General features: G+C 42.9%; 1 pseudogene; it reads right to left on the bottom strand.

Annotated features, from left to right (window-relative positions):
* Window positions 1-376: 376 nt before the first annotated feature.
* Window positions 377-2,840, bottom strand: LOC102845788 (annotated as a pseudogene).
* Between the last annotated feature and the right edge of the window lie 3,235 nt (window positions 2,841-6,075).

The raw sequence follows: 6,075 nt of genomic DNA, 5'->3' as shown, positions 1-6,075 counted from the left end.
AGGTTGTATCATTTGCATGATGCAGGTTATTGCTCCAATCCTGATGTCACATTCTTTTTTTTTTTTTACAATTTGACGACAATATTTATTAATTAAAACTACGTCTTATACTTTACAAGGAGGCTAGTTAACAACAAAAGTATAATTGACCTTAAAATTCTCAGCAAGGCTGAGGCTTCACATCTTCTTCAGTAGGCAGGGAGGCGGTGGGTATGGCACACAAGTTCACAGGTTCAGTATCTGAAAATTGCAAAACCTGAAACCAAAAGGTTCTAACAACAAAAGATTCTGATCTCCTTGGGAAAGTCTCTTTCCCAGCCCCCACTGCCCTTGCACTCCTGCCACCCTAAATTCCATCTCCCAGGCAAGTCCTCATTTATAGTTGGGAGAATCTGTTCTTGAAAACTTGAATCGTCTTGGCCATCATTGGGGCGATTTTTTTTACAGCCGGTTTCTTTGCATCATAGGAAACAGAGCTGCTGACCACAGGTGCCAAGTGGGCACTGCTGGTACTCGGGCCGTTGTAAGCCGATTCATCGGTGGAGGAGTGAAAGCTGCTGCTGCTGCCACTGCTGAAGGAAGTGTGGCTGCTTCCTGTGAGGTCCGGGGCAGGTTTGATCTTGATTCTCTCAGGGACAGCTGCTCCTCCTGTTCTAAACTTTTCCTGCCTCCTTCGGACATCATGAGGTGGCTTGGCCACAGAGTTGACAAAGGCCATCTTTGCTTGTCGGCCTTTGGGCTTGTTGGCATGTGCAGACTGGATGTTCTTCGTCAATAACCGTAACCGCTGCTCTCGGGCATTGTGAAGCCTCAGGTACATCTCTCGCCATGACTCATACTCTTCTGGCCTTTCTTCCTTAAAGTCTCGATGACAGTGAATTTTCTATAACTGATCTGTGTCCTCAATTAATATGTGATTGCACTCCTCAATGCGATACAGCTGACTAGGCGTACACCTCTCTAAGACAGGCTCAAGAAGATGATGTGGGACTCCTCCTACTTCAAAGATTGCTGCAGGGAATCAAAGGTGAAAGTGTTGAATAGTAGCCAAGCAGCACAGCAACAATGGTCTCAGTGCTACAGAGAGCTAGCGAGCAAGAGGGAAGCGTGTGACTTACAATCGATGTTCTTCAGCACTCTGATGCACTGCTGGTGCAAGGTCATCATTTTTGGGAGATAGGCACATTTGGAACCGGAATACACCTGCATCCTGGAATTGATTCTGCGTCCAGTAAACCCGGCTTCTTCCTCTTCCTGAGTTGATGTAAGTACTTTTCGCTTTGGTTGCAAGGAGGACATATATTCAGCAGAAGGAAGTGGACGGTAATTGGCTTGTATCATGGGTAATGGGAGGTCTGGCAACACTGGCAGTACATCAGTGGGAGTCTTTTGCAGCTTGGCTGAGTCGACTGCAGGTGATGGCCACTTCTCTGGTTTGTTTTCGTTCACCTTAGGTAACTTCGGGGCTGAGTTCAGGATTTTACTAGGGCTTTTAGAATCGCTTTGTTTAAGTACTTTCTCTCCCAGCACAGTGGCAGAAGTCTTCATGGTCTTTTTCTTTTTCTTCTGGGGCTGGTCATAACTGAGGTATGAGTCAAAAGACATGGTGGGCTGCTCAAATTCGTCCTTCATTTCGGCCTCCTCAGCTTTAGGGAGGGAGCTCCCTGGCTTTCTGTCCAGACTGGACGTTTTCAGTTTCCCTTCTTGCGTTTTTAGATTGTTGGAAGGCTTCTCTTTTACTTTGGGCAGTAAGTCTCCTGCCCCATTTCCAGTGTCTAAACTGTGTACACTTTGCTTATTTTTGTCTGATTTGGTTTTCTCCGAGTCCTTGTGCTTTGGCTTTTTTAGGTGGTTGTCTGAAGTGACCTCCAAAGGCGGTAAGAACTTCTTCTTCTCCTTCTCTCTCTCTCTTTCTTGGCACCAGCAGGGGGTGGCTTCCCCTTTGTGCTATCTCCCGAGAGAGTGGCCTTTGGTTTTCCTCTTTGGGAAGGGCCTTGTGTGATTTCTCTCTATTCAGAGCAGACGACTTCTCCTCTCCCTTGGCATCGGTCGAGCGTTTTTCCTTGTGGGAAGATTTGTGCTCCTTGCTTTGACTCACTCCTTTATTCTGGGGTTCATTCAGGTGTCGTTCCTGAATGAGTCCCAGTCTGTCCTGAAAAGTACTACTGTAGCCTTTTCCAGGCTTTTGGTGTGGAACAATGGGCTCGTGGTCCTCCTCTGAGGATCTGTAGTGGTCCCCACACGCCTGATAAGGACTGGTGTCCTTAGAAGATGGAGGGGACTGAACATGGCTGTAATCTGAAGATTCAGGGTCTGAAGGGTAAGGTGGGGAAACTCTGTGGCACGGCTTCCTGTCCTCTCGCCTCTCGTGACCATGAGAGACTCTGGGGGGGCCTCTCCAGCTCCGACAGGTTCCTGGGCTTCTTGTGTCTGTGGTCAGTGCTGGAGGCTTGGCTCCCAGAGGCCTTCCAGTTTTCTTGGTACTCCATCTCCATCTCCTCCTCCTTCTGGAGAACATCCCTGGGGCGCTTTCGGGAGTTACTCTTCTCAAAGTCCTGTTCTTCAGGTTCAGGGTTCCGTTCAACCCGAACCAGCTTCTTCCACTGGGCCACTAAATCTCTGCCAAAGTTTCCCACATGTTCATGTTTTCGAAAGCTATATACTGTCTTCCCAACTCCAGTCTCCACAAGAATGTCAACTGTAATAGGCAAAGTGGAGAGTTTCTTCAAATATTTCAATAACTTCTTGGGGTCTGGGTTCGTGGCCAGGTGCGCCTGCAGCTTCTCCACGACTGGAAGCGCCGACTCCACCGCCATCGCTGTCACTGGCGCGGCCTCCTGGCCGGTGATGTCACATTCTTCATAGAGTTCAGCTTCTCAAATGATTTGTTCAGCATACAGATGGAATAGGTATAGAGAAAGGATACAACCTATACACACACCTTTCTGATTTTAAACCTTGCAGTGTTCCCTTGTTCTATTTGGACAACTGCTTCAGAGTCTATGTATAGATTTCCCATATACACAATTAAATGTTCTGGAATTCCCATTCTTCTCCAAATAGCTATAATTTGTTAATGAGCTGCACAGTCAAATGCCATTGCATCATCAATAAAACACAAGTAAAGGTCTTTTTGGAATTCTCTGCTTTCATTCAAGATCCATCAAACATCAGTAACGATATCCCTTTGTCCCATGGCCTTTTCTGAATCCAGCTTGAATTTTTGACAGGAATGTGCCTATGCATTATTCCTTCCAGTTTTAAATCATCTTCAGCAAGATTTTTACTTGCTAGTTATATTAATGATACTCTGACAATTTTCACATTTGGTTGGATCACAATTTTGGGGAATAGAAACAAATATTCTTCCACTCAGCTGGCCAGGTAGCTTGCTTCCATATTTTTTGTAGAGACTGGTGAGTATGCCCAGGTTTGCTTTTGTTTCCTGAACTACTTCAACTGGTATTCCATCAACTTCTGGGGCCTTTTAAAAAAAATATTTTCAGTGCAGCTTGGGCTTCCTCCTTCTGTACTACTGGTTCTTGATCACACTCTACTTCCTGACACGGTGTGGTGTCAACCAGTCCTTTTAGGTACAGTGACTCTGTGTATTCTTCCCATCTTCTTTTAATGTTTCCTGTGTCATTCAAGAATTTGCCCATAGAAACTTTCAGTATTATAACTCAAGGCTTTAATTTTTCTTCAGTTCTCTCAGCCTAAAAAATGCCAAGAATGTTCTTCGCTTTTGGTTTTCTAATTCCAGTTCTTTGCACATTTCTTTAGAATAATTTGTCTTCTCAAGTTACCCTTTGAAATCTTCAGTTCTTAGTGAACAAGCCTTCACTATGTTTTGGCTTCTTTCCATTCCAGTGCAAGTTTCATAGTCTTTCTAAACATCCATTTTGGTCTTTTCTTTCTTTCTTCCCTGTCTTTGTAATGATCTTAAGCTGTCTTCATGAATAATGTCCTAGGTATTGTCCCACAACTTGTTTGGTCTTTGATCATTAGTGTTCCATGGGTCAAATCTATTCTTGAGATGGTTTTTAAATTCAGTTAGAATGTCCTCAAGGTCATATTTTGGGTCTTGTGGACGGTTTTCATTTTCTTAAACTTCAATTGGAAAGCATGCTTTCCTGGTCTGTTCCACAGATAGTTCCACAGATGGTCTGGTTTTGATTACTGATGAACTTCTCTAACATCTCTTTGCACAGGTGTAGTCAATCAGATTCCTGGGTAGCCCACTGAGTGAAGGTCAAGTATATAGTTGCAGGTTATGTTTTTATAAAAAGTATTTGCAATGAATAAAGCATTAATTGTGCAAAATTCTAATAGTGATTTGCAGTCTCATTTCGGCCACCAAGGCCATATTTACCAACTAGTACTCTTTCTTCCTTTTTAACTTTTGCATTCAGGTCAATAATTATTATTTTTTTTCAACAATTATTTCATCATTTTTTTCAACATGTATCTTGGGTTTTCTTTTTTTTTTTTTTTTGTATCTTGGTTTTTCAACGTGCATCTTGATTTCATGTTTGGTCCATTTCAGATAGCAGAAATCTTTAGTTTCTTCATCGTTGGTGCTAAATCTTGAAATGCTGTTTTTTAATATGAATGCCACTCCTCTTCAATTTGTCATTTCTGGCCCAGTATACCATGTGACAATCAGACTCAAAATGGCCATCACAGTCCATCTTAGCTCAGGAATATCTAGGATGTCAATCTTTATATATTCCATTTCATTTTTTACAACCTATGTTCCTAGAATCATTCTTTGTGCCTCCCATGTTCTATTTACTATGGGGTTTTTGCAGATTTTTCTCATTTTGAATCTTGCCACATCAGCAAATGAAAGTCCTTCATTAGGTGAAAGACTTCATCCGCATCATTAGAGTAGACTCTACTTTGAGGAGGGAGCTCTAGCCTAGTCGCATTTTGAGCACCTTCCAATCTCAGAGGCTCATCTTCTGGTATTATATTAAAAATATTCTTCAGTTGTGTAGAGTTTTTGAAGGCCTATTATTTCAGAAGTGGATGGTCAGTCCTGCTTTTTATCTTAGTCTGGAAGCTTCACTGAAACCTGTTTACCATGGGTAACCCTACTGGTATTTGAAACATCAGTGGCATAGCTTCCGCATTACAGCAACATCTAAGCTATCACAAGACAGCAAAGTGACAGATGGCATGACTGCTGAGGCCAGCAAGGCCCAGGTGCATGGCACCTATCTATGGAGGCTGACGAGAGACAACAAGGTATAAATCAGGAAAGGTGTCAAGGTTGTATCCTTTTCCACACCTCTTCAATCTGTATGCTGAGCAAATAATTGGGGAAGTTGGACTATATGAAGACTATTGCATCAAAATTGGAGGAAGATTCACCAACAACCTGCATTATGCAAAAACACAACTTTGCTTGCAGAAAGTGATGCAAACTTGAAGCACTTACTGAAGTAGATTAAAGACTGCAATAAGGATTCTATCTCAACATCGAGAAAACAAAAATCTTCACCACTGGACTGAGAGGCAACACCATGATAGATGGAGAGAAGACTGAAGTTGCCAACAACTTCATTTTGCTTAGATCCACCAACATCCATGGTGCAGCAGTTGTGAAATCAAAAGCCGTATTGTGCTGGGGAAATGTGCTGCCAAAGGCCTCTCCAAAGTGCTAAAGAAGAATGATGTCAGTTTAAAGACCAAGGCACACCTGATCCAGCCACAGTCTCTTCAATTGCTTCCTATGCATCTGAAAGTTGGACAAAAACCAAGGAAGACTAAAGAATTGATGACTTTGAATTATGGTATTGGAGAAAATTACTGAATAGCCTTGGACTGCCAAAAGAGCAAATAAATCTGACTTGTAGGAAGTGCAGCCGGGGCCCCCTTCAAGGTAACAAAGGTGAAACTTGGTCTTGTCTACTCTGGGCATGTAATCCAGATGAGTCAGGCTTTGGAAAAAAGGTATTATAGGAAAGACAGACTTGACTATGCAAAGGCATTTGACTGTGTAGATCATAACAAACTATGGCTGACTCTGAGAAGAATGGGAATCCCAGAACACTTGATTGTTCTAATGCG

This window comes from Elephantulus edwardii, unplaced genomic scaffold (genome assembly GCF_000299155.1).
Source record: "Elephantulus edwardii isolate Elephantulus edwardi_28Jun2011 unplaced genomic scaffold, EleEdw1.0 scaffold00028, whole genome shotgun sequence".
NCBI lineage: Eukaryota > Metazoa > Chordata > Mammalia > Macroscelidea > Macroscelididae > Elephantulus > Elephantulus edwardii.
This window is presented reverse-complemented; position numbering and strand designations above follow the sequence as displayed.